This window comes from Rattus norvegicus, assembly GCF_036323735.1.
Source record: "Rattus norvegicus strain BN/NHsdMcwi chromosome Y unlocalized genomic scaffold, GRCr8 chrY_unlocalized_26, whole genome shotgun sequence".
Classification (NCBI taxonomy): Eukaryota; Metazoa; Chordata; class Mammalia; order Rodentia; family Muridae; genus Rattus; species Rattus norvegicus.
Genome location: NW_026947385.1, coordinates 123,739 through 151,528, shown reverse-complemented (window position 1 = coordinate 151,528; position 27,790 = coordinate 123,739). Strand labels below are relative to the sequence as shown.

At 36.2% G+C, this 27,790-nt stretch overlaps 1 long non-coding RNA gene across 2 annotated transcripts; it reads left to right on the top strand.

The window, feature by feature from the left end:
• Positions 1-31: 31 nt before the first annotated feature.
• On the top strand, positions 32-27,540 carry LOC134484662 (uncharacterized). Of its 2 annotated transcripts, none has more exons than XR_010062260.1 (5): positions 32-277; positions 1,229-1,283; positions 24,241-24,606; positions 26,080-26,218; positions 27,321-27,540. It is a non-coding gene; the product is annotated as an uncharacterized LOC134484662 (long non-coding RNA). The 2 variants fall into 2 exon arrangements; XR_010062261.1 differs by having other exon boundaries at positions 26,818-27,540.
• The last annotated feature ends 250 nt before the right edge of the window (positions 27,541-27,790 follow it).

Below are 27,790 nucleotides of genomic sequence, written 5' to 3'. Positions count from 1 at the left end.
TTTTAAACTTATATATACTTTTGGTGGCTCCTACAACTACGATTTTTGATGGAATATTTACATGGATTGTGCCTAACTAGGTCAAGAATATATGATCCACAAATGACAATGCCAAATAGACTCCCTCCTGTTCTCATAACATACTGAAGTTGAGGTTTCACTGGACCTCAAGCCATTCCTCTTGCTGCCCATCACCCAGAAACTAATGTTTGGCCTGAAGGAAGAATCATGGTAAAACATCCAAAATCATCAAGTCTTTCCCTGGACAAACAGGAAGGTTGGTATTAGAGAAAAGATATATAATAGAACTACAGAACCAAATTCTATAGTCCATGCTGTCCTTTGCTTAACTGATGTCTGGTAATTTATAGATAAAATAAGGATTGGGGAGTTGATCATTTGAAGTAGGTACACTATATTTCCACTCTTATATTCACTCTATAAGTGGGCCCCATTTGTTGACAAATTCATTGCAAAAATGGAATTGGAAAAATGAAATTTTTGAATACACATGCAGGAACATAAATGATGCCCACGGTCCATGTATTTCCAGTCACAAAATGTAGCACAATATTCATTCAATTAATTCTGTAGGGAAAATATTGGCAACTAGGAAACAGATTAAATCTAGGGAATTGAAATTTATGTCAGAAGGTTGGAAATTGGAGTAAATTAAATCTCGAGTAGAATCTCCTTCCTTCCTTGTTCCTAGAACTTTTCTACCCATGACAAACCCCTGAATAAATTTCTTCATTCAGAGCATGTGATCACTAATGAAGAAGAGAGAAGTCTCCAGCTTTAGAGAGATGTAGCATGTAAAGATTTGTACTGTGTCACAGGAAACACTCCTGGAGAGGGCACTTCCAAATCTGGTCAATGTAAGGAAAGCTGTTCAGCAGGTAGGCCATGGAACTTCTCAGTGACATCATCATTAGGCCCTCCATGAAAAATCTCTTGCATCCTGGAGAACACTAGCTTCCTCTGTGACATCACAAGGTTTATCTTGACAGCAACTACCTCTCAGATATTCCTTCTATATATCTATGGTTTACTATTTGGCCTCTAATTAGGAGTAAAGAGCCATTTGGAAGGGAGAACAGATAGGATGAAGAGATCAGAGATGGGGAGAAGGAAGCTGGCCTTCTGTCTTGATATAAAATAAAAGAAGAAATATGTGGTTCTTGGGAAAATACCCTGGGAAGATGACTATAGTTATTTTGTTCTCTAGGTGCGCCGAGCTCTTGGAGAAGTTGCTGAACATCCTAAAGACTTTTGGGCAGATGGTAAAGTTTCTAGATACCCCTTTTTAGATTTCAATTGTCCTGGGGATTTTATGGCTGGTGGTCAATGTATTCCAGGAAGAGTACTAGAGCCAGATTGATTTTTAGATGCATGGGCTAATGGCATAAGGTCCAAATGATTTTTTTTGATGTGGACATTCCGTCAGACCTTTGGAAATATAAAAGGGTTTTGTATTTTTGAAGTCTAATTTGCACAATAACAAATCACTTTGAGCATCTTTGAAGGACATGAGATGTCCAGCATTCCCTTGAAAGGATTGGTAACTTTCCACATTTCCTTCGTCATTTTTTGAAAATTCCACGGCCCTTTGGACAGATGGAGAATGTGTGGAACTCACCTGAGGAGTAGTTGTAGCTTTTGGTGTCTCTTTTGCAGAAGAAGATAGCACAAGATTTCTTTTGGCAGAAGGGGGAAGGTTGAAACTGTCTTCCTTAGAGGAGAAATTTTTCAAGACTCCATCAGAAGGAACAAACCTTAAACCACTGTTTCTAGAAACTGGATGCCTGTGGTCCATTTTGGTAGAGGGAGAATATCGAGTATTTCTGCCCAGAGTGGACATGTGAAAGAAATCTATTTGGGTAGATGGGGATAGTGGTAAAGCATGCTGTTCAGATGCAGTAGATCCTAAGACATCCTTCTCAGATGAGGAAGGTCTTAATGTACCTTGTACATGTTTAGAAATCCTGACTGACATCAAAATGGGGTGCAGGTATTAGAGCTACCTCTGAAGATGAGACCTCTCCTGCAGCATCATGGGTATATGTGAGAGGGCTGAGAGCCTCGTGAGCAGATAAGGATGTTTCTACATATTGTTGACTAATTGAGGAAGTTCCAAGAAATATTTCTTTTGCTAGAGAAGAGGAAACAGACTTTCGTATAGAAGAGTCAGTTTCCCTAGCCTGCTTGACAGGCAAAACACGTTCCAAGGCCCCTTCAGAAGGTAAGGAAAAGTGCAGAGCCATTGAAGTACTTTACAAATGTTCTGGATCCGCTTGTGGGTATAAAGAAGGACAGGCAACCCTTTCTGCATATTTGGAAGAGTGTGTAGCATCTTCTGTAGTTGGGGAAGATGGCTAATCTTGAGGAGATAAGGAAGTTCTATAGACTCCTGTGAAGTTTGCGGAGGTCATATGCATTCTTTTGCACTAATGGAATCCAAGGAATCCCTTTCCTCAGATTTCGGGGATGCTACAGACACTGGTGTTTGCATATCGTGTTCCCCTACTCCTGTTTCACATATGATTCGACCCATAACCTTCTCTACAGATGGAATATGTCCTAGAACATCTTTTGCACATGTGTCCAATCCACAAGCCAATCCTAAAGATGTGGCTGTGGGTAGAACTCTTTTGTAGATGTTTCTTGTCTCACAGAATCTTTATGAGATAGAGTACTACTCAGAGAATACTGCTCAGTTTTGGAAATTCTAGCATCTCTGATTTATATGTGGAAAATTTTGGAACCTCTCCTTTCAGGACAAAATGACCTAGAGTCCCCTGAGGATGTAGGAGATGTTTTATCTTCTCTGCACATTGTATAAATATGGAGCCTGCATGGCTCATTGACTGTGTGTTGTGATAAACCTGGCTCTTTTGAGCCTAATGACAAGTCACGTAGGTCCTTTTCAGTGGTAGAAGATATTTGAATAATTCTCTGTTGTATAGGGACATTTGCAGTACAAGGGGAAATGGTGAGGGTGCTAGAACATATTTTTTATGTTCGGAAGGCGTAAGAGTTACTTGGGTGTACTCAGAATTTTCTAACACATCTTAAATGGGTTTGGAATTCTCAAGAGCCCCTTCTGAAATTGGCAGTGGTCCTTGAACTAATGGTGTAAATGCAGAAAATTTTGTCTCTGCTTGGGCTGGTATGTGTGTTATGAGGTTCACTTGGGGATTTTGTCCCCCTTGGACCATAAGTGATTATTTAAGCCCATTTTTAATAGTATAGGACATTGAAGGTCCTCTTGGTTTAATAGGGAACTTCTGAAATTCCCTTTGTCAGCAGAGTCAGGTTTCAAACTCATTTTACCCAAAGCAGATTGCATAAGGCACTTTGGTGGAAATGGGAGGCATCTTTGTCTGTCTTTGTGAGTGGACATGGCTCTGATCTCTGCTTTGGCAGCTGGCCAAGGTAGTAAAGTCTCATGTGGAGACAGGGCAGGATTTAATCCATTTGTGGAATATGAGAAATCACAGAGATAACCTTTAAGAGAAGAACTTTTGCAGCCCTCTTTGTCTGATGGGACCTGTTGTACTCCCCTTGAACAGAAGGGTCTTTTCCAATACACTTTGGAGGAGAGTTGGAAAGACTGGAGACCTGTAGGATAGGGAATGAACATTTGAAACTCCTTTGGAAACTCTGTGGGACAGAGAGCTGATCACCCAGAAGAGTGGGCAATACTGAGACCACAGGGAAGGAGAGATTGCCACTTCTGATCACCGGTGCACACATTCCTAGCCCAAGAGGAAACTGCAGAGTGCCTCTGGACACATGAATATAGGAGTAGTCAAGCTTCAGGAGCCCTGCAGTACAAACTGCTCCTGGATCTGAACTGGTCCTAACATTATTCTACACCCTAATCTCATGTGGGTTGAGGAAGTCTTAGATTGTCAGAGGGGCAGAAACCCCTGAGAACTCTGCTCACAGTCCTGACTCAAGAAAAAAACACCTAGCTCCATCTGGGCCTCCTTTTAATAGGGACCTAGGGGCAGTAGGGGCAGAACATTTTTGGTTGCAGCCTTCATGGAAATCTGCAAGTCAGCCCAATGAGTGACTTCAGGCCTGAGACAAGAGGTGAATCAAACTTTTCTGCTTGAAGTGAGCTGAGTGGTGGTCTCAGGACACACAAAGGCAGAACTGCCCTGGGACCAGTCAGTTCCAGTTTCTTGCAGGCTCCTGAACTTCTGTGGTCCTGGCCCAGAGCTCCCTGATTCTAGATGCTGTGGGAGAGAGAGCTGATCACCCAGGAGTGTGGGCAATACCAAGCATACAAGGAACAGAGACTGCCACTTCTGCCCACCATTGCCCACACCTCTAGCCCAAGACAAAACTGCCTAGTGCTTCTGGACACAGGAATATAGGAGGAGTAAATCTAAAGGAGCACCATGTTCCAGACTGTGCCTGGATCTGAACTGAACTGGTCAAACAGCTCCTTGTACCAAAATCCTGAGTGTGGGGGAACTAGACCTTCAGAGAAGCAGACACTCCTGAAAAACCAGAGAGGACTACACTCTGCCAAGATTCCTGACTCAAGAGGAAAACATTTTGTGCCATCAGTGTCCCCACCCTACAGTGGGACCTAGGAGAAGTATGGGAATTTCCTTCTCGTTCCCGCCCACAGGGAAGGATGAAAGGGAGTGGACAGGAGCAACTACATGCCTGAGAACAGAATACTTTGTTCCCATAACTGGGTAAAACAAAACAGGAAAACAGGTCTACAGCAATCCTGACACACAAGCCTACTGGGCGGTCAACCACCGACAGAAAGACCAAGAGAAGCTAGCTACAGAGACAACCTGATGGCTAGTCAGGAACACAAGCAACAGAAATCAAGACTACTTAGGCACAACAGAACCCAATTCTCCCATCAAAACAAACAGTGTATATCTAAACAAAAGCAAGATCTAGATTTAAATTCACATTTTATCATGACGGGGGAGTGTGTTAAGAAGGTCATAAATAACTCCTTTAAGAATACAAAGGACAATAGAAAATACAGAAGTAAACAAGTAGAATCCCTGAAAGAGTGAACTCAAAAGTACCTTAAAGAACTACTGGAAAAACTGCAAAACAGGAGAAGGAAATATACAAAACCACCCTGGAGTTAAAAATAGAAATAGACACAATAAAGAAAGCACAAGGAAGACAACTCTGAAAATGGAAAACCTAGGAAAGAGACCAGGAGTCACATGTGCGAGAATCACCAACAGGATAAAAGAGATTGAAGACATAATCTAAGGAGCACAAGATTCCATAGAAATCATTGACACAACTGTCAAAGATAATTTAAATGGAAAAGCAGCTAGCCCAAAACATAAAGGATATGCGGGGCACAATGTGTAGATCAAACCTAAGCTTAACAGGTTTTAGAAGAGAGTGAAGACTGTCAACATCAAGGGACAGTAATATGTTCAACAAAATTATAGAAAGAAACTTCCCTAATCTAAAGAAAGAGATGCCCATAAACATACACAAAGCCGACAGAACTCCAAATAGATTGGACCAGAAAAGGAAATCGTCCCATCACATAATACTCAAAACACCAAAATCGAAAAACAAATAAAAATATTAAGAGCAGTAATGGAAGAGGTGAAGTAACATATAAAGACAAACCTATCAGAATTAAAACAGAATTCTCAGCAGATACTACGAAAGCCAGAAGATCCTGGACAGATGTCATACAGACACTAAGAGAACAAAAACACCATCCCAGGATACTGTATCCAGCAAAAATCCTAATTAACATAGATGGAGAAACCAAAATATTCCATGACAAAACCAAATTACAGAATATCTTTCTACATATCCAGTCCTGCAAAGGACCCTAACTGGCAAGCCCCAAAACAAGGAGGCAAGTAACATCATAGACAAAGCAAGAAATTAATCTTTTCACAACAAATCGAAGAGAAGCACACAATCATTTTCTAACCTGCAATTATGAAAATAACAGAAAGCGACCATCACTATTCTTTAATATCTCTCATCATCAATGGACTCAATTACCTACTAAAAATACACAGATTGACACACTGGATATGTATTGAGGACACAGCATGTTGCACTACAGGAAACACACTTCAGAGACAAAGACAGACACTACATCAGAGGAAAAGACTGGAAAAATCTTTCCAAAGAAATGGTCTGAAGAAGCAAGCTGGAGTATCCATTCTAATATCATACAAAATCAACTTTCAACCGAAAGTCCTTCAAAAGCATAACGAAGGACACTTCATATTTATCGAAGGAAAAATCCACCGAGATGTACTCGAAATCATAAATATCTATGCTGCAAATACAAGGGCACTTATATACAAAGAAGAAACCTTACTAAAGTCAACGAACATATGGCACCGCAAATAATAAGAGTATGAGATTTCAACACCCCATTCTCACCACTGGACAGATCACTGAAAGAGAAATTAAACAGATACATAGAGAGACTAACAGAAGGTATAAACCAAATGGACTTAACAGATATTTAGAGAACATTCTATCCAAAACAAAAGGAAATACATTATTCTCACCACCTCATGGCCCTTTCTCCAACACTGATCATATAATCAGTCAAAAAGCAGGCCTCAAAGGATACAGAAATATAGCAATAATTCCATGCACTCTACCAGACTTCCATGGGCTAAGGCTGTTCTTCAAAAACAATCAGGAAAGAACACCAACATATACATGGAAGTTGAATAATGCACTACTCAATGATAACGTGGTCAAGGAAACATTAAAGGAAGAAATTAAAGACTTCTTCTAATTCAATGAAAATGAAGGTACAATACACCCAAACTCTTGGGACACAATGAAAGCTGTTCTAAGAGGAAAACCCATAGCTCTGAGTGCCTACAGAAAGAAACGGGAGAGAGGATACATCAGCAGCTTGACAGCACACCTAAAACCTCTAGATTAAAAAGAAGCAAATACACCCAGGATGAGTAGAAGTCAGGAAATAATCAAACACAGAGCTGATATCAACCAAGTAGAAAAAAAGGGACTATACAAAGAATCAACAGAACCAATACCTGGCTCTCTGAGAAAATCAACAGTATATATTAACCCACAGCCAGACAAAACAGAGGATACAGAGAGTGTCCAAATTAACAAAATCAAATATTAAAAAGGGAGACTTAACAGCAGTATCAGAGGAAATTTAAAAAAAAATCAATCTACTACAAAAGCCTATGTTCAACAAAACTTGAAAATCTGGAGAAAAAGAACAATTTCCTAGACAAATACTAGGTACCAAAGCTAAATCAGGAAAAGATAAACCATTTGAACAACTCATAACTCCCAAAGGAATACAAGCAATCATCAAAACTCTCCCAACCAAAAAGAGTCCAGGATCAGATAGGTTTAATGCAGAAATCCATCCAAAATTCACTGAAATTTTCAAAACAATACTGTCCAAAGTATTCCATAAAATTGAAAAGATGTAGTACTACCGAATTGCTTTCATGAAGCCACAATTGCTGTAATAACTAAAACACAGAAAGACCCAACAAAGAAAGAGAACTTCAGACTAATTTCTCTTACCAATATCGACACAAAAATACTCAAAGAAATTCTTGCAAACCTAATCCGACATCACATTAAACAATAATACACTATGATTAAGAAGGATTCATTCCAGACTTGCACGGATGTTTTAATACAGAAAACCAACAATCTAATCCATTGCATAAAGAAACTCAAATATGAAAATCTTTCATTAGATGCTGAGAAAGATTTTGACAAAATTCAACATCCCTTGATGATAAAAGTCCTGGAAAGGACAGATATTTAAGGCCCATACCTAAATATATACAGCAAATACATAGCTAACATTAAACTAAGTGGAGAGAAATTTAAAGCAATCACACTGAAATCAGGGACTAGACAAGGCTGCCCACTCTCTCACAACTTATTCAATACAGTTCTAGACGTCTTAGCCAGAGCAAGCAGACACTAAAGTAGGTCAAAGGGATAAAGTTTGGAAAGGAAGAAGTCAAAATAGCACTCTTTGCAGATGATATGATAGTATACTTAGTGACCTCAAAAGTTCCACAAGAGAATTACTAAGCCTGATAAACAATTTCAGCAAAGGGCCTGGGGATAAAAATAACTCTGCACAAAAGCTAAACAAGCGGAGAAAGAAACTAGGGATATGACACCCTTCAAAATAGCCTCAAATAATATAAAATATCTCAGGGTGACTTTATCCAAGCAAGTAAAAGATATAAGCACATGAGCAGAACATCATGTCTCCGAAGAAAGTGAAAAAGATTTCAGAAAATGGAAAGATCTCCAATGCTCATGGACTGGCAGGATTAATATAGTAAAAATGGCAATTATACCAAAAGCAACCTACAGATTCATTCCAATCCCCATCAAAATTTCAGTCCAATTCTTCATGGAGTTAGACAGAACAATTCATAAATTCTTCTGGAAAAAAAAACCCAGGATAGCTAAAACTGTCCTCAACAATAAAAGGACTTCCCTGGGAATCACTATCCCTGAACTCAAGGAGTATTACAGAGCAATAGTGATAAAAACCATATGGCTTTAAGTCAGAGTCAGGCATATAAACCAGTGGAATAGAAATGAAGACCCAGAAATGAATCCATGGTCACTTAACTTTTGAGAATGGAGCCAAATCCATCCAATGGAAAAAAAGATAGCATTTTCTGCAAATGGTGTTGGTTCAACTGGAGGTCAGCATGTAGAAGAAGGCAAATTGATCCATACTTACTGCCCTGTAGAAACCTTTAGTCCAATTAGATCAAGGACCTCCACATCAAACCAGATACACTCAAACTAAGGGAAGAAAATTGGGTAAGTATCTCAAACACATGGGCACTGGAGAAAATTTCCTGAATAAAACAAAAATGGCTCATGCTCTAAGATCAAGAATTGACAAATGTGATCACATAAAATTGCAAAGCTTCTGTACGGCATAGGACATTGTTGTTAGGACAAAATGGCAACCAACAGATTGGAAAAAGATCTTTACTAATCCTATAACAGATAGAGAGTGTATATCCAAAATATTCAAAGAACACATGAAGTTAGCCGGCAGGGAGACAAAGAACCCTATTGAAAAATGGGGTTCAGAGCAAAACAAAGAATTCACATCTGAAGAATATCGATTGGCAGGGAAATACCTAAAGAAATGTTCAACATCTTTAGTCATAAGGTAAATGCAAATCAAAACAACCCTGATATTTCACCTCACACCAGTCAGAATGGCTTAGATCAAAAACTCAGCTGATAGCAAATCCTGGCGAGGGTGTGGAAAAAAAGGAACACCCCCCATTTTTGGTGGGATTGGAGACTGGAACAACAATTCTGGAAATCAGTCTGGAGGTTCCTCAGAAAATTGGACATTGATTTATCTGAAGACCCAACTACACCTCTCTTTGGCATATATCCAAAGATGCCCCAACATGTATCAAAGACACGTGCTCCACTATGTTCATAGCAGCCTTATTTATAATAGGAGAAGCTGGAAAGAACCTAGATGCTTATCAACAGAAGAATGGATACAGAAAATATGGCACATGTTCACAATGGAGTGTCATTAAGAGATACCAACTAAATAACGATGGAGAAACTTTACTGGCTCTTTATCTGATGTATGGATCATATCTATAAGACACAAAATACCTTATTCATCAGAAATAAAGTAATGCAATTAAATATGCAATATGGTTGATTAAATGCTTAAAATAATGGCACAGTAATTATCAAAAATTATATGAAAATTACTAAACCCACAAATCGTTGATGAAGTACAAATACAAATGACAGTGTTTGAATAGTGTTGCTGGAACAAAGAACCCTGGTATATGTTTGTTGGATCTAAAATTCAATATAGCTACTAAAGAAATTAATATAAAACTGAAAACTGAAATTATTTGTGATTCAATAGTAACACTGAAGGAATATGTACCTTGAGGAATATGTCTATTCCAGGTATAACTCCATGACTGTATTTACCTTCTCACTGTTCAAAATATCCATGTTACAAAATTGGAAAAATAATTTATATAGGCACCAGACCTTTTTTTTAACCATCAAAAGAGCAAAATTATATCATTGGCATGGATATTGATGAAACTAGATATCATTGTGCCAGTTGAAAATCCAGAAATATGAAGACAATTATATAAATTTTATGAAAATGGCCAACTGCTGTTTGTTTGACTTTGAAGCCTCTACTATAGAAGGAAAGTCAGATGTCATGTTGTAAACACGGTCACATTTTCCCCATGGCTCACATGGCCATAGAGAGGATCCTACTATTCCTGTTTTGCTAAATGGCCATGTTGTTAAACTGCCTTCCAATACTAACTGTTTTTATCCATACATTACTACTTTTATGATCTGTGGTCAGAGAAATGTATAGGTGTACTGTGCAGTAATTACTGTTGATCTGTGTAACTTATATAAGTGCTAAGACCATGAGAAGAAGAAAGCTGAGCATAAGGATGGGGAAACAGCAGAAAAGGAGAAGGCCAAATTGGGGAGTGAGAGGATCCAACCATGACATCTAGAGATGAAACAGTTGTCGGACCAATGGACTCACTGCATCTACAGTCGTATGCACAAGTCCTGTACACAGTTAAGACAATGAATTAGGGAAGATCCCAACAGGCAGTAATCAGTGAACCAATAGATTATAAAGAAAATAAAACAGGAAAATATAAAGAACATGAAGCTGGAAATGGAATGAATCCAGAGAGAGTAGAACCAAGTTAAGGATCGGTGTGATCAAGGTACATTGTATTCGTGTGTGAAGAATAAATAAAATTCTAAAATAAGGAAAAAGTTCTGAAAATATATTAAGGATTTTTATATCCTATGGAAGTCATTTTTTCCCAAAAATAGAATGGAGAATCCTAACTTTTTGTAAGTTGCAGAAAATTCAGTGAAAATATGTAGTTACATTAGTTCAGTGCATGCTGTCTGCATTATGGAAATATCAAACTGAGACTCATTAATCTGTACAGTTAACTTATATCACTTCTTCAAATATAATAAAATAAAACACTGTGTAATGATCCACCAAAACCAAACTGCACACTAGAGATTGAAATGCAAACCTAAAAATGCCCAGTTCTTAACCTCAACAATTTTACTCTTTGAAACTCCAAATACTTATGAATATAAAAGTTCTAACCTGATAATCAGCATATCTTATGGTGTCTCTGTGACTTATATAGTAAGACTTTTAGAGTTGCACATTGCCATCAATTATGTCATTCACTTTTAAAATCCTAGGACAACAAGATCTAAAATTCATGGGCTTTGGTCCTGACAGCCAGGGAGTGCACTCTGTACATGATCACTTTATATTAATTAGCTAAACTCTGAAAGGCAATTTGCTGCCTCACATAATTAAATTGATTCATTGCTATGGTTATGGTAAGGGTTTCATGTGAGTATATATATATATATATATATATATATATATATATATATATATATTTCTCAGGACAAATTTGCTTTCTCTTGTAATGGATAGTGGGCTATTGATGAGCTTAAACCTCTTCCTTCCCAACATAGCACTTACAATAGATTATTTTTCACTCTCGATCCTAGACACAATAAAGATAGGAAAAACACTGAATATATTATGGGCTTTGTTCTCTGTCCCAAAAGATCGTTTTTGACTTCTTCATCATATTCACCACCACAACCAACACCACCACCAACACCACCACCCCCTCCACCACCATCATCAACATCAACATCATCATCTTCATCTAATTTACATGAAATTGAATTTGGAATCTTGTTACACCAAAGGATGAAATGAGAAGTATTTTGCTTGAAGAAGAGATGTTGATTAACACTAACTCCTGTACAGCCATTTTAATGTTATAAAGACATTATCAAGGTTTCTTCAGATGATTGATTTAAATGCTAGCGCGCTGTACATCAGGGTTTGAAATTCCTGTTGAGAGAGAATGATCTTTTACAGCAAGACCTTCATTATCAGACCTTAATTTAACCCATCTACCAACGAAGTGAAATTGTCCCAGAAATAAAATAGTGCCTCTCCAGAAACAGCTTTTATCCACTGATACACATCTACTTCTATTTCTTAATTGTCATGCTGATGTGGGCTTAGGATACAATATATTCTGAATTATTAATGGTATTTTAGTATTATTTGGGTTAATTGTGAAAATTTCAAAGGATCATACCTCTTCCTTGATTGTATCCCATACATTTAATTTGATCTTGAAGAGTTGCATGAAAACTGAAGTATCGAAAATGTATATCTTCCCATTGAAAATTTCTAACATCCATCATGTGAAACTCCCACTGGACTTCCGTGGATTAATATCTCTGAAAGCATTTAAAGAATTTCCTATTGCAATATTGCAACTCTACAGAAGCTTCACTCCCATAGTTGCAGTTCCAGATTGGCTGTAAACAAATAATTTTCCTTGCCTTGGAAAGGGTTTAAAATATTTTTATTAACTTTTAATATAAAATTTGTTAAGCCTTTGAGAAAAGTGGGCAGACAGGCACTAGAAAGTATGTTTTTTAAAATTCTTTTCTTAAAATTTGACTTTTTCATGCAATGTATTTGAATTATGATTTCCCTTTCCTCTATTCCCTCCTTCTTCTATTCCTCTCCAGTCATCTGTATCTACATTCTTCTGACTCTCACTAGAAAACAAACAGTCATCTAAGGGATAAAAATAAAATGAAAGTTCATGAATTTGAATAGAACAAAACAACAGATAGAAAAGAGCCAATGCAGGCTACAAGAATCTGATACAGACACAGAGACACAGACTTCCATTCACACAATCAGGTGTTTCATGGAAACAGAAAACCAAGAAAAAATATATACACAAAGCATACAGAGTAAAAATTAATAGATAAATAAATAAATAAATAACAAAAGGAAAAAGACATTCCGAATAAAAACTCCTGTCATATTATGAGACAAGGATCCCCCAAAGATGTTGTTCAGTTCCCTTATTTCTTTATACGAATTCTACCCTTAAAATTAGTGTGGTTACCCAGTGAGATTCCCTTGGAGAAAACTAAGTTTTCATTTTCAAATGATTATCCACCGGAGATAACTTCCAGTGTAGAGATAAGGTGATATGCAGGGCTTGGCCTCTTTCAAGGGCTAATTAATAGGTAAGGAAATCTGTTAGGTGCTGTCTTCTGAGCTTGATACAGTTGTGGCACTCAGGAACTCAGAATACTTACATCTATCTGAACAGACCCTATATAATATTGACCCTGCCTATTCAAAGGAACTAAGCGAAGTGTTGGAGAATAGAAAATGATGTAGCCACTGGTGTCTTATAAGTTGTTAAGTGTATAGCTTCATGGTCTTTTTCACAAAAGTGACTCAGGTTAAATCCAGGATGTCATGAAGGAAAAATAAAAGATATGCATGTGCTGAGGGGATTTGGTCTAAAGAGGATATGTTCGTTGGGGAAGATAAGATATTGGGAGTGTAGTGGGCTTCCATACATGTGTTGTGCATGTATGGAATTGTCAAAGAATAACTTGCTTTCTTAAAACTTCCAAATGTAACCACTAAGATCGGTTTGGCAGATATTCTTTCAAATCAGATCTATTTGTTTTTAAAATTGGATCTCATTGTGTAGCTCAAAATGACCTAGAACTCCCAGTGTTCTGTCTACTGCCTCCCATGCTCTTGTATCAGGTTTACTCTACATTGACAAAATTATAGAATATATGTTAATCTTCTGTTTATAAAGTTTAATTACATAATGCAATATTCTCTCATTTGTTTTTCATTTAACAATATATCTTGAATACATGTGCATGAGGAATTTCTTCATGGAATATCATGCATTTAATAAATGGTAGATTACTCATTTGTTTAAATAATAACCTAATTGTGGCATTCAGATTATTTTCATTTTCATTAAGTAAAGTTCGCTACAGAAAATCAGCATGGACACTGACTTTGGCACTGTACTCAGTGGTGATTATTTACAATATATTTTGTTTAAATTACAAAACACATTGTTGGAATGATCTCAATGCTGTAAAGTAATGAAATACTTGTATAAATACTGCCAAATTTCCATCTCTGAAGACTATAATAAATACATAATGCTATCAATTTTTTGTGAAAGAACCCATAGTGTACCATTCAAAATTAAATGATACATATATTTTAAAACGGTAACAGTCTCTGATTTCTGTCAGTTGTTGGATTAGGGGAAGGATTGACGAAGTTGAAGTGGGGGGCAACCTCTATAGGAAGACCAGCAGTCTCAACTATTCTGGACTGTTGATATCTCCCAGACACTGAGCCAACAACCAGGCAGCATACACTATCTGCTCTGATGCCCTGACACATGTATAGCTGACGACTGCCTGGTCTGACCTAATCCTTGAGAGTTTTGAGGCCCCAGGGATTATGGGGCCTGGCAGAATCTGGGGAACATCGTCTTGGAGTCAGGGAAGGAAGAGGTGGAATGGGATGAGTAACTGTGTGAGGGGACAAGGAGATTGTACAATGGAAGGAATGTATTTAAATAAAATAATTTATAAAATAGTTTTACTCATAAATTCAAATGTTAGATTTTTTTAACATACACATTGCAATTCAATAGTGAAGTTTAACATTTTATCCTTACTGAACTGTGTAAGCTTTAATCCTTAATTTACTCTTCATACTATTTGCGAATTGTCTTCTTTCTTATTATATTGTAGCAATTGTGTTTGCATATGTAGAATGTTTACTATTCATAATATGTGCAGAAAATACATTCATGAATCTTTTTTATTTGAGTGATCTGTTATGTGTGAATGCGTATGAATAGATTTGTGCACATGGACACAGGCACCTGGGGAGACCAGGAGATGTCAGATCCCCTGGAGCTGCTTTTACAGCTGGTTGCAAGTGGCTTCGTGGATGTTGGAAAATGAATGTGTTTGCTCTTATGAGTATAAGTGCTCTTAACCACTAAGCTAATATTACAATACTTATTCCATAATAAATTCAACCTATTTATCATTTTCTCATGTATTTCTGGTGTCTTTGTATTTGAGACATCTTGGCACATTCTAGGTGCTGAGACTACACTCAGCCATCATTTTTTCCAGTTTTCATTCCTTTATCATCGTAAGATGTGTTTGATTAAATATGTTAATATTATACTGTAGATCTTTCAAATTTTTCTTATAGAACCTTGGATAAGTGTCTGTTTCTGTCCTCTGCACAATCGATCTCATGTGTTTTTGCTTTCATATAGAATGAAGTAAAAGCCTGTTAGTTTTCCTTTGAATAGTTAGTGTACTAAGAAAAAGTGTTTAATTTCCTATTTTAAGACCAATACAATATATTATTTATTTAAAATGTTCCTATAGTTTTGTTTTTTTTCTTTTTCTTATCATTATTGTTCTCATTAGTCTCATTATTAATATTCTGTGTAGCCTTTATGTGTGCAGGTGTTGTGGTAATATTGAAGTCTTCAAAACATATATGTGTAGGTATCAAATTTAGGTTCTTGGTTTTTGAAGGCATGAAATTTTATCTGCTGGGACACCTCACTGGAACACACTATAAAACTTTAAGGTGACATATAGCTCCAGGCTGCTTTTATGTAAACAATATTTTCATCATTTTGCTTTTAATAAATATTTTTGGTTATTCAAATATATTTTATTTTCCATTTATACTTGGTAACCCAAGTATGCTTATTTTAATATTTAATTAATAATTTAATCATGATTATTATGCACTTGAAACCTAGCTAATATGATATAATCTTATATACAATTGAATAAATGCAATTATTTACCTAAAGCATGAAGCTTGGTACGTAATTTTGTTCATTATTCCTTTGTATTTGCATAAAGCAGAGAATATTTCATAGTTATAATCCTGATGCCAATTTTAGAAAGTATGACAGCTACCAACTACATGTGACTTTCAATCACTTAAAAGGTGTTTGGATTATACTATTAAATTATATTTCCCCAACATCAAGTAAATATTTATTTTGCTTCAATTAAAAAACGCTCTATAGCAGGAAAAAGTTTAATTTCCTTTTGTTAGTTTAAGACTAAATTTAACTTTTACGTTCTCCTGAGTATCAGAAAGTAACTATTAAAGAGAAAGATGTGCCAGGCACAGGTCTAATTTCTAGTATAGCATGTAATTACAATCACCAGTCTTGTCAGTTTCAAGTGATTGTTCACATCATGCCTGTAAAACACAATGATCAACATGACAGGATAAACATAAGGGCAGTGCAGTGGCAGAAATAGCTTGCTGATAGCCAACAGCTCTCTAATTTTGCTTAAGTCCTGTTCAATGAACATGGATGGTACTGGTAATTTAGCCACATAAATAAGGCTATTGCAGCTGTGACTATGGGGGAGTATATACAGTCCCTTACTTACTTAAGCCAGTATCATACCTAACATCAATCAAAGTCATGTGTCCTTATATACAGAATTAATTACAGTCTCTGCAACAAAGATCACAGTAAAAATCCCAGCCTTTCAAAATGCAGGATAGAAATTTCAGGTGCAGTCTCAATGCATCTATCTATAAAACGTCACTTGATTCAAGGCTGAGGGACATTACAGAAGAGGGGAAAGAAGATTGTAAGAGACTAAAGTATACTATGAGATGGTGTTCCAATGTAACACCAGAAATTACACTTATAGCATCTCACTAACATGACTGCCTAAACAACAGCTGAGGAAGAGAGGGAATGGGGAAGAATGGAAGTTTATTTTTCTTTCTCTTTCAATTCCTTCTTCTTCTTGTTCTTCTTGTTCTTCTTGTTCTTCTTGTTCTTCTTGTTCTTCTTCTTCTTCTTCTTCTTCTTCTTCTTCTTCTTCTTCTTCTTCTTCTTGTTCTTCTTCTTCTTCCTCTTCCTCTTCCTCTTCCTCTTCCTCTTCTTCTTCTTCTTCTTCCTCTTCTTCTTCCTCTTATTCTTCCTCCTCTCTCTCTCTCTCTCTCTCTCTCTCTCTCTCTCTCTCTCTCTCTCTCTCACTCTTTCTCTCTCTCACTGTTGGATATTTCCTGTTTACATTTCGAATGTTATTCCCTTTTCCAGGTTTCCAGTCCACAAGCCCCTTAGCCCTTCCCCCTACCCTTCTATAAAGGAGTTCACCTCTCCACTCACAGCCTCCCTACACCTCCCCACATTCTCCTACACTGGGGGTACAACATTGTCCGAAAAAAAATTGTTTCTCATTCCATTGTTTCTCAACAAGACCATCCTTTGCCACATGCAGTTGGAACCATGGGTCAGGGCATGTATAGTCTTGCTGTTGGAAATTTCGTCTCTGGAAGCTCTGTTTGGTTGAGATTGTTATTATTAACTTCAGTTCTTTCAATCCTTTCCCTAATTCCTCCAACTGGGGTCTGATTTGGTTCAGTGGTTTGCTGTTGCCATTTGCCTCTGTATTTGACATATTCTGGCTGTGTCTCTCAGGAGAGATAAATATCCAGTTATCGTCAGCCTGCACTTCTTAGCTTCATACATCTTATCTAGTTTTGGTGACTGTATATGTATGGGCTACATGTGAGCCATGCTCTGAACGGCAGGTCCTTCAATCTCAGTTCTAAACTTTGCCTCCTTATCCCCTCCCATGGGTATTTTGTTTCCCCTTTTAAAGAAGGAGTGAAGCATCTGCATTTTAATCATCCTTCTTGAGTTTCATGTGGTCTGTGTATTGCACGATGGGTAATTCAAGCTTTTTGGATAATATCTACTTACCAATGAATGCATACCAAGTATGTTTTTCTTTGATAGAATAACCTCATGTAGGATGATATTTTCTAGTTTATTCTATTTGCCTATAAATTTCATGAAGTCTTTGTTTTGATAGCTGAGTAATATTCTACTGTGTAGATGTACCACATTTTCTGTATCCATTCCTTTCTTGAAGGGCATCTGGGTTCTTTCCAGCTTCTGACTATTTTAAATAAGGCTGCTATGAACATATTCGACTATATTGCACTGTTGTATGTTGGAACATCTTTTGGTTATATGGCCAAGAGACGTATTACTGGGTACTCAGGTAATGGAATGTCCATTTTTCTGAGGAAACTTCAGATGATTTTCAAAAGGGTTGTACCAGTCTGTAATCCCACCAACAATGGAGGAGTGTTCCTCTTTCTCCACATCCTTGCCAGCATCTGCTGTCACCTCAGATTTATATCTTACCCATTCTGACTGCTGTGAGGTGGAATCTCAGATTTGTTTTGATTGAATTTCCCTGATGACTAAGAATGTTGAAAATTTATTTAGGTGTTTTTTGACCAGTTGAAAACCTTCAGCTGAGAATGTCTTGTAACTCACTCTACCCCATTTTTAATAGGGTATTTTTGCTTTCTAGAGTCTAACTTCTTAAGTTCTTTGTATATTTTGGATATTATCCACTGTCAGATATAGGATTGGCAAAAATCTTTTCCAATCCGTTGGTTGCAGTTTTATCCTAATGACAGTGTCTTTTGCCTTACAGAAGCTTTGCTGTTTTATGATCTCCTATTTGTCAATTCTTGATATTAAAGCATAAGTCACTAGTGTTTTACTCAGGAAATGTTCTCCAATGCCCATGTGTCCAAGATTCTTCCCCACCTTTTCTTCCATTAGTTTGAGTGTATCTGGTTTTATGTGTAAGTCCTTGATTAACTTGTACTTAAGCTTTGTACTTGGTCATAAAATTGGGATTATTTTCATTCTTCTACATGCTGACTTCCAGTTGAACCAGCACTATTTCTGGAAAATACTATGTTTCTTCATTTGGATGGTTTTATCTCCTTTGCCAAATATCAAACGATAGAGTGTGTGGGTTCATTACTTGGTCTTCAATTCTATTCCACTGGTCTATCCATCTGTCTCTTTACCAATACCATGCAGTTTTTTTTTATCACTATTGCTCTGTAATACTGCTTGAGTTCAGGGGTGATGATTCCCCCAGAAGTTCTTTTTTTGTTGAGGATAGTTTTAGCTACATGGCTTTTTTCTTATTCGGAATGCATTTGCAAATTTCTCTTTCTAGCTTTATTAAAGAAGTGAGTAGGAATTTTGATGGAGATTACATTGAATCTGTACATTGCTTTTGGCAAAATAGTCATCTTTACTAAATTAATCCTGTCAATACATGAGCAAGGAATCTCTTTCTATGTTCTGAGATCTTCCTCAATTCCTTCCTTCAGATACTTGAACTTATTGTCATAGAGATCATTCATTTGCTTGTTTCAACTAACACCAAGTTATTTTATATTATTTGGGACTATTGTGGAGTGTGTGATTTCATTATTTTTCTCAGCGTGTTTATCCATTGAGGAGTGGAAGGATACTGGTATGTTTGAGGTAATTTTATACCCTGACACTTTGCTGTAGTTATTTATCAGGTTGAGAAATTCTCTGGTGGAACTTTTGGGGTCACTTAAGTATATACAATCATATCATCTGCAAATAGTGATATTTTGATATCTTCTCTTCCAATTTGTATCTGGTTGAACCCCTTATGCTGTCTGATTTCTCTGACTATGGCATGGAGTCTTGTTTAGAATGAGTAGGGGAGAGTTGGGCAGCCTTGTCTAGTTCCTGGTTTTAGTGTGAATGCTTCAAATTTCTTTCCATTTAGTTTGATGTTAGCAACAGGTATGCTGTATATTTCTTACACTATGTTTTTTTTTTTGGTTCTTTTTTTCAGAGCTGGGGAAAGAACCTCGGGCCTTGCACTTCCTAGGTAAGCGCTCTACCACTGAGCTAAATCCCCAGCCCCACACTATGTTTTGATATGAGCCTTCATTTCTTGATTTTTCCAGGATTTTTATCCACAAGGATTGTTGAATTTTGTCAAATGCTTTCACACCATCTAATGAAATGTTCATGTGCTCTTTAATTTTGAGTTTGTTTACATGATGGATTACATTCATGGATTTTACTATATTAAACCATGCTTCCATCCCTGGGTTCAAGTCTACTTGATCATGATGGATGATTTTTTTGATGTGTTCTTAGATTCGGTTTGCAAGAATGTTATACGTATTTTTCATCAATATTCATAAGGGATATTGGTCTGAAGTTCTCTTTCTGTGCTGAGTCTTTGTGTGGGTTAAGTATAAGAGTAATTGTGGATTCATGTAAGGAATGTGGTAGTTCTCTGTCTGTTTCAATTTTGTGGAAGAGTTTGGATAATATTTGTATGAGGTCTTCTAAGAAGGTCTGATAAAATTCTGCACTGAACCATCTCTACTTGGGCTCTGTTTGGTTGGGAGACTTTCAATATCTGCTTCTATTTCTTTAGGAGTTATGGGGTTCTTTAGATAGTTTATTTGTTCCTGTTTTAACTTTGCTACCTGGTATCTGTCTTCGAAATTGTCCATTCCTCCAGATTTTGTAGTTTTGTTGAATATAGGCTTTTATAGTAGAATCTGATGTTTTTTTTTTTTTTTACTTTCTTCAGATTCCCTTGTTATGTCTGCCTTTTCTTTTCTGATTTTGTGAATTTCGATACAGTCTCTTTTACCTCTGGTTGGTTTAGCTAAGGGTTTATCTATCTTATTGTTTTTGTCAAAGAAACAGCTCCTGGTTTTGTTGATTCTTTGTATGGTCCTTTTCATTTCTGCTTCATTGATTTCATCTCTGAGTTTTATTTCCTGCTTTCTACCCCCCTTGGGTTTATTTAGTTCTTTTTGTTCTAGAGCTTTTACATGTGCTATCAAGCTCCTGATATATGCTCTTTCCTGTTTCTTTTCGCAAGAACTCAGATCTATAAGTTTTTATTTTTAGCTCTGCTTTCATTGTGTCACATATGTTTGGGAATGTTGTGTCTTCATTTTCATTAAGTTCTAAGAAGTCTTTAATTTCTATCCTTATTTCTTCCTTGACCAGTTTGTCATGGAGTAAAGCATTTTTCAACTTCCATGTATACGTGAGCATTCTGACATTATTGTTATTGTTGAAGAAAAGTCTTAGTGTGTGGTGATCTTATAGAATGCATGGGATTATTTCTATCTTCCTGTATCAGTTGAGGTCTGCTGAGGGACCGATTGTGTGGTCAATTTTGAAGAAGGTTCCCTGACGTTATGAGAAGAATGTATATCCTTATATTTTAGGATGGAATGTTCTATAATTATCTGTTAAATCCATTTGGTTCATAACTTCTATTATGTTCTCTACATCTCTGTTTAATTTCTGTTTCCAAGATCTCTCCAGTGATGAGGATGGGGTGTTGAAATATCCTACTATTATCATGTCAGGTGCAATGTGTGCTTTTAGCTTTAGTAAGTTTTCTTTTATGAAACCTCAGGATTTCTCGTGAGTCATTTTTATTGCACAAATCCAAATGTAAATACAACATTCTAGTTCTTGAGTTAATATTCTGGAAATTTACCTGGGAGATGAAAGGCCTCACTCTCTAACTAGAGAGCTAACTATACAAATACAGAAATTACTAATGAAAAGTAAGTTGCTTTAAAAATATTTCATATTAAAAATATAGTCATTCTCTGTGTTCGCTGTGGGAAGGCTGTTTATTTGTTTTTGTTTTTTGTTTCTTTTATTTTAATATGGACAAATATTTACACTACATTAAAATAAGTGTGAAATGCATAACAATGGAATCCTATGCATTCCAGCATTTTTTTTCTACAAGAACAGAGTCCACTGAATGGTCAAGTATGTTCAACAGCACTCTCGCTTCATAACTGTCAGAGCTTTAAGTCTACCCTATGTTCTCTACACTTAGATTTTTATAACTTTTGTATGAATGGGTCAGATCAATCTAATAGATCTAATAAAGTATTATACCTGACTATGTCCCCTGCCCCCACAAGAAAATCGTGTATTGTTTTTCTTTTTTTGTTGTTTTTGTTGTTTTGTTGTTTTGGAGAGCTGTGTTTTTTCATTAACCCAAATAGAAAATTAATCTAGTGATCAATTATTGAACAGAAACGAAAATTATGTATTGTGGTGAGAAATTCCCCAAAATAGCGTGTACCCAAATGTAAATCTAAAATGTTTGTGGCTAGACATGCACACAAGCTAATGACCCATGTAGCTGACAAGCATTCCACACATGATCAACTTAAGTGATTTGGGAAATTAACTTATTCATACAGAAGTAAACTCATGGGGAATGCTTTTTTTCTTAGCCGTGTTTATAAGTGATCAAATGGTGAAGCAGGATGTAAACAAATACTGTTATCCTTCATTGTTGCTTATGCTAACATTTTAATTCATGTACAACCTCTACGTGCTTTTTTCTATTGTGTTTTCTGTGTCTCTGTCTCTGCATGAATATATAGGCATACAAGTGTGTGTGTGAGTGTGTGTATGTGTGTGTGTGTGTGTGTGTGTGTCTTATATGGTATTTATAAACATAGATAACATGTTTATTTATCTAAAATTTGGAAATACTGAAGATCACATTTGATTTGTGGATTAACCATGTGCTGATCTACTCACATACCTCTGACATTTCATTATATCAAGTGAATAGAGAGAGAACCTAAGAGGCTGGTGATATCTCCTACTCTACACTTGTCAGGAAAAAGTGGTATATTTTTTCTCAAGAAAACCCAAACATCAGCAAAGACATATACACTCCACAAAACAGGAAAGGACATCTCATTTGAAGGGAAAAGTTATCAGAGTGTGAGAAAAATGAGTTTGCCACATTCCAATATTTGAGGGACATGAGACTGAACTTCAGAAGATATAATGGGAAGGGACAGGCAGAATCCCCAAGGAACCAAAGTACGCTTAGCACTGGAGTTCCTCATTACATGAGAGCTCAGATATTGGTAAGGATGGTAAACATAATGATAAGAACTTTGCAGTCCATACTCAGTCTCCATATAAGGCAACAATGTGAACAAGATGAAAAGTAGTCACCACTACATTACTAACAGCTACTTTAGCAGTGGTATTGTGAAAAACAGAGTATAACTGGAGAGAGAAGAAAAGGTAGATATTTGAAAACAAACTAGGCTCTGCTGGAACTGAACAATTTTCCATGAAAGTAACCAAGCAATCACACCACAGGTGCCAAATGCAAAAATGAGCAAAGATTAACTGTATAAATACTATGTGTACAGAAATACAGGTAGTTTGTTGGAATTCTATGATGTTGAGATGAAAGAATAGGAAGGAATTTCTATCAAGTCAGGCACCATATCCTGTTCTTAGAATACTCACATTCAAGAGACTGAGACAGAGAAGTTAGGAATTTCAGGTTAGCCCGAACTACATATCAAGACAATACATCTTTTATTCTTTTTTTCTTTATTTAAATCAAAAGTCTGGTTGATAGAATATCACGAACAATATTAAGAAAATAGAAATTTAACGCCTATGCAGTGATACTCCTGCTAAGAAAACATGTTCTATAAAGAGACGTTAATTATTAAGTTACAAATACCAGCTGTCATATTGAAGGTTGTGGCATGAAGGGGTATGGTGTTGTTTGGTTGATCATTCTTCACTTCCATGTCTCATTTTACACATCTTAAAAAGCTTCTCTGATGACCTCCTTACTGTATAGACATCGATATGTGCCTTGCCTTTAATTCTATGTATTAAAACCAGTAATTTATTTATCAAATGACTATTTGATTTTGCATTATCTTCAAAAATAATGGGTCTTGAGGAATTTATACCTTTATTGTGTGGGTGTGAATATTCATAATAGCAATCAGAGAATAATCGGGGCCCAACACACACACAGGGTTTTTGGAGAGACTATACCTGTGGCAATACGAAAGCATAGAAATAAGTAGGTTGATCTGTTTTTCTGCTTAACATTTATAACTAGTTACTGATTAGAATGGGTAAAAAGTTGAGATACAGTCAAGGTTTTCTTTTCCTTAATTTCAATGATTGCTTATACAGCATGTGAAACTGACTCACCCCTGGTAAAATTTCTGCCTGAACTGCATTAGTACAAAGACTACAAGTTTGCACCAGCTTTGTAAATATTTGGACACTTGACTCAATGCTTAACACACTTTGGAAAATCCGCTTGTGTTAAGAGAGAAAGTATTAGATATGAAAATCTGTGAGAATAAATCACTCCTAAGCTTTGATTTTTGCGACTACAGAGAAAGACTTTGACTCTGATGTAACTGAGTGTCTAAAAGTATTAAAAAATCAATATCTCTTATCTGCAAGAATCCTTTTAGTGGCTTACTGCTCTGTCTTCCAGAAGATGAGTGTTAATTGTGTCAATTGCTCTTTTTGGCAGGAAAAGGGCTTGTCTGTCAAATGCTTTTCAATCGCCAAGAAGTTTGAGGTACCTGGAGAATGCTTCCTCCTGTTCATCCTCATCCTGCTCTCATGGCCTTTGTTATCTGCACCAGTCCATCTCTACACACCCCCATGTACATTTTTCTGATGAACTTACGTATCCTGAAATTTGGTTACACTAGTTCTGTCATACACAATATATGGAGAGACTTGAAAGTGAGATCTGAGGAATCTCTCAGGGGGGATGTGCCACACAGACGTTTTTCTTCACACTTTTTGTATAATTCATTGCTGCCTATTGCCAGCCATGGCCTTTGTCCACTGTATGGCCCTGCTTCATTCTGCAGCCCAAATGAGTAGTGAGGTATGTTCCCACATGGCAAGTGTTTCACGGGGAATAGGTTGCCTTGTAGGGTTGGGAAAAAACTACTTGAGATCCAAATCTAACCACACACAAGGAGTTGAAAAATTATTGGTCATCTTCCATACCACAGTGATATCCATGCTGAACCCATCATCTTTGCTTAAAGTATGAAGAAGTCAAGACAGGACTGAAAAGAACTCTGGGTCTGAAGAAAGTTCTGATAATAAATAGATAATTAAGGATCCCAAAGTGATCTTTCAAAAAGGTGCAATGTCTGTGAAAGAAAGAAAAAAAATAATAACTGTGTGTTTTCTTGCTGTCTTGAAACAAACTTTAAGAAACATACCTTTCTTTAAAGTGTTCTCTTTATTCACCACCATGCTTAATTGCAAACAATTGTAAAGTATGCTTGCTACTAAATTACTTTAGTAGATTAATCCAGTACTTAAGTGGTTTCCTCTGGACAGAGTTTAAACCACATGTTAATGTCTCTGGGTCTTGAAAATTCTCTGTATCCATTCTTAGCTATTTGGAAATCTTTCAGAAATTGTTTGTACATGATCTCAGCTCGTTATGATACAATTCCATATTCTTCAGTACATGTAAATTCTTTGCATTGGATGGAACTGCTAATTAGTTCTCAGGAGAGTGAATTGTTAACCCCTGCTTTGTGTACCATTTGATCAGTCCATACTTCAGTTCTGGTCACCCAGTGTCTATTATTTTGGAACAGGAGTAGTCTTTCCTCCACTTTTTGATTTCTAAAAGGGCTGTGGAAAAGAATTTCAGCCAGGTGATTCTCAACATCAGTATCATAGTTTCATATAAACACACACACACGTACACACACACACACACAGACACACACACACACACGCACACACACACATACACACATGCACAAACACACACACACCCACACACACACAAATATGCATTCACATACAGGAACTGAAGTGAGTTTACAAGTGACCGAATATAAAAATAAAAGTCAGCTAGAGTTATATAATTAGATTCAGGTTGCTATTCAACAGGAAAATAAAATAATATACAATTAGAATCTTGAGTCTTTATGAGTATAATGAAACAAAAATAAAATTCCATTTAAGTGTGCTGAAAATATTGAAGACATTGACAAATTACCATGACACCAAAACTACAGTATTGTTTTAGGCATGAGTCACCCATACAGAAAGACAGTAATTATATTCTCTTCAGACTCATTGTTCTGAGTTTTCTTACATGGAGTAAGGATCATTCAGGTCAAAATGTTGGTGAAAAAATGACAGAGATGCTGAAAACCAATCCTAAAGTTTTGAAGAGACACACAGTCTTTCCATAGGCTTTAAGTGATTCTCCCATAACTTCTATTACTTTAAAAGAAATACAAAAGAAAATACATTAAAATATTTTAAATATGAAAGGAAAATAATTTAAAATAATTTCATTGCTCCATATTTGGTTCTTGTTAAGATGACAGATATCCTCCTAATGCTTACCTGCGATAAGCGAAGCAAGAAACACTTTGTGGTATCTGTGTCAAGTACATATAATCTCAACCTAAAAGAGGAAAACCACTGGGCAAATCCAAATTCAGAGACATTCTTGCAAGGTAAGTAGTTATCTTCAAAGGTGTGGTCACAGAAGATAAAAATAGTAATGAATTATCACAAAACTGAATGACTTAAGATATGTAATAAGTAAATGTTAACTGGATTTCTGGATTGGATATGGGCATAGAAAGTGTACAGTTCTAGAAACATTGTTGATATGATTTGGTAAACCTACTGTGTTACTTGTAACATTTTTTTTCAATTTTCTGATTTTTGAGAATTAGTCATTAGATTGCTTAAAGTATATAAAATTCAGGAATTAGGACACGATATAAAACCATACTGTTTCCTAGCAATTAAATCTGTTTTTCCTGTATAGTTTGAATTCTTTTTTATTTTTTGTATTTATTTATTTTATTAATTTATTTATGTCTCAAATGCTGTCCTCCTTCCTGTTTTCCCCCCAGAGTCCCTTAAAACAAACAGCATCCCTTTCTGATTACTTCTTTCAAAAAGACAAAGCAACAGTAGTTAAAAGTCATGTTTAGTCCCTTGATAGCTGTTCCTTTGGCCACACATTTGAAAATCTATATCATTGATAGTGCAGACATTAGGAAATATCTTCAAAAATGATCTTCCAAAATTAAATATTCTCCAGTTATCAGCTATCAGCTATCAGCTTGACAAAAGTGGAAGAACCCATGAACAAAAATATCCTTGTAATGTACGTAGAGAAAATTGATCAGAGAAGAAGGAATACATATAGCAACCTTCCTGGATTCAACACAATAGAGCCTACATTCCTGTAGTGTATTCTTCATGAGTTTATAGAGTTTATGGGCTAATACCTGGAAAAGAACTCCTACAAAAACCAGCAGCAAATTAACCACAAACTGCAATATTTATACAAGCCAAAGAAATATGTGTAAAGTATTATTTTCAGCTCTATATGAGAATATTAATGTTTTTTAATTCATATAGTAATAAAATTTTAATTTCATTTCTGCAAATTTTTATTGCAATTTTTTAATAAATAGATTTTAAGTGACTCATGTGATCATTAACTTTTAGTGGTTTTGATTGCACTATAGAACAATAAAGTGTTTATTTGACTGTGATCATTACTATGAATATTCACGAAAATCAAATTATGTCAACCAGGAACTGCTCTTCTGTTTTTATACTTTTTGTTGTACATATGCTTGTTCACATGTGCAACACATGCATGCCTACTGTCCAGGAGGTTGAAGAAGGTGTGAGGTTCCGTGATGCTGAAATTACAGCCACTTGTGAGCTGTCAACAGGTTCTCTGGAAGAACAGATAATGCTATTAATCACCGAATCATTCATTCATCTGCAGCAAACACCATTTTTTGTAAATATAGTGACTAAATTGTCCTTTCTTCTGCATAGACTACTGTTTTCTCAAATGTGATAATTTAATATAAAATATACACCCACCTGTTCTTAACTTCATATATATATATATATATATATATATATATATATATATACACACACACACAAATACATACACAGCCACACACACTCACACTCACACACACACACACACACACACTGCTCTTACATTCAAGTTTACTTACTTACTTACACACACACACACACCTGCT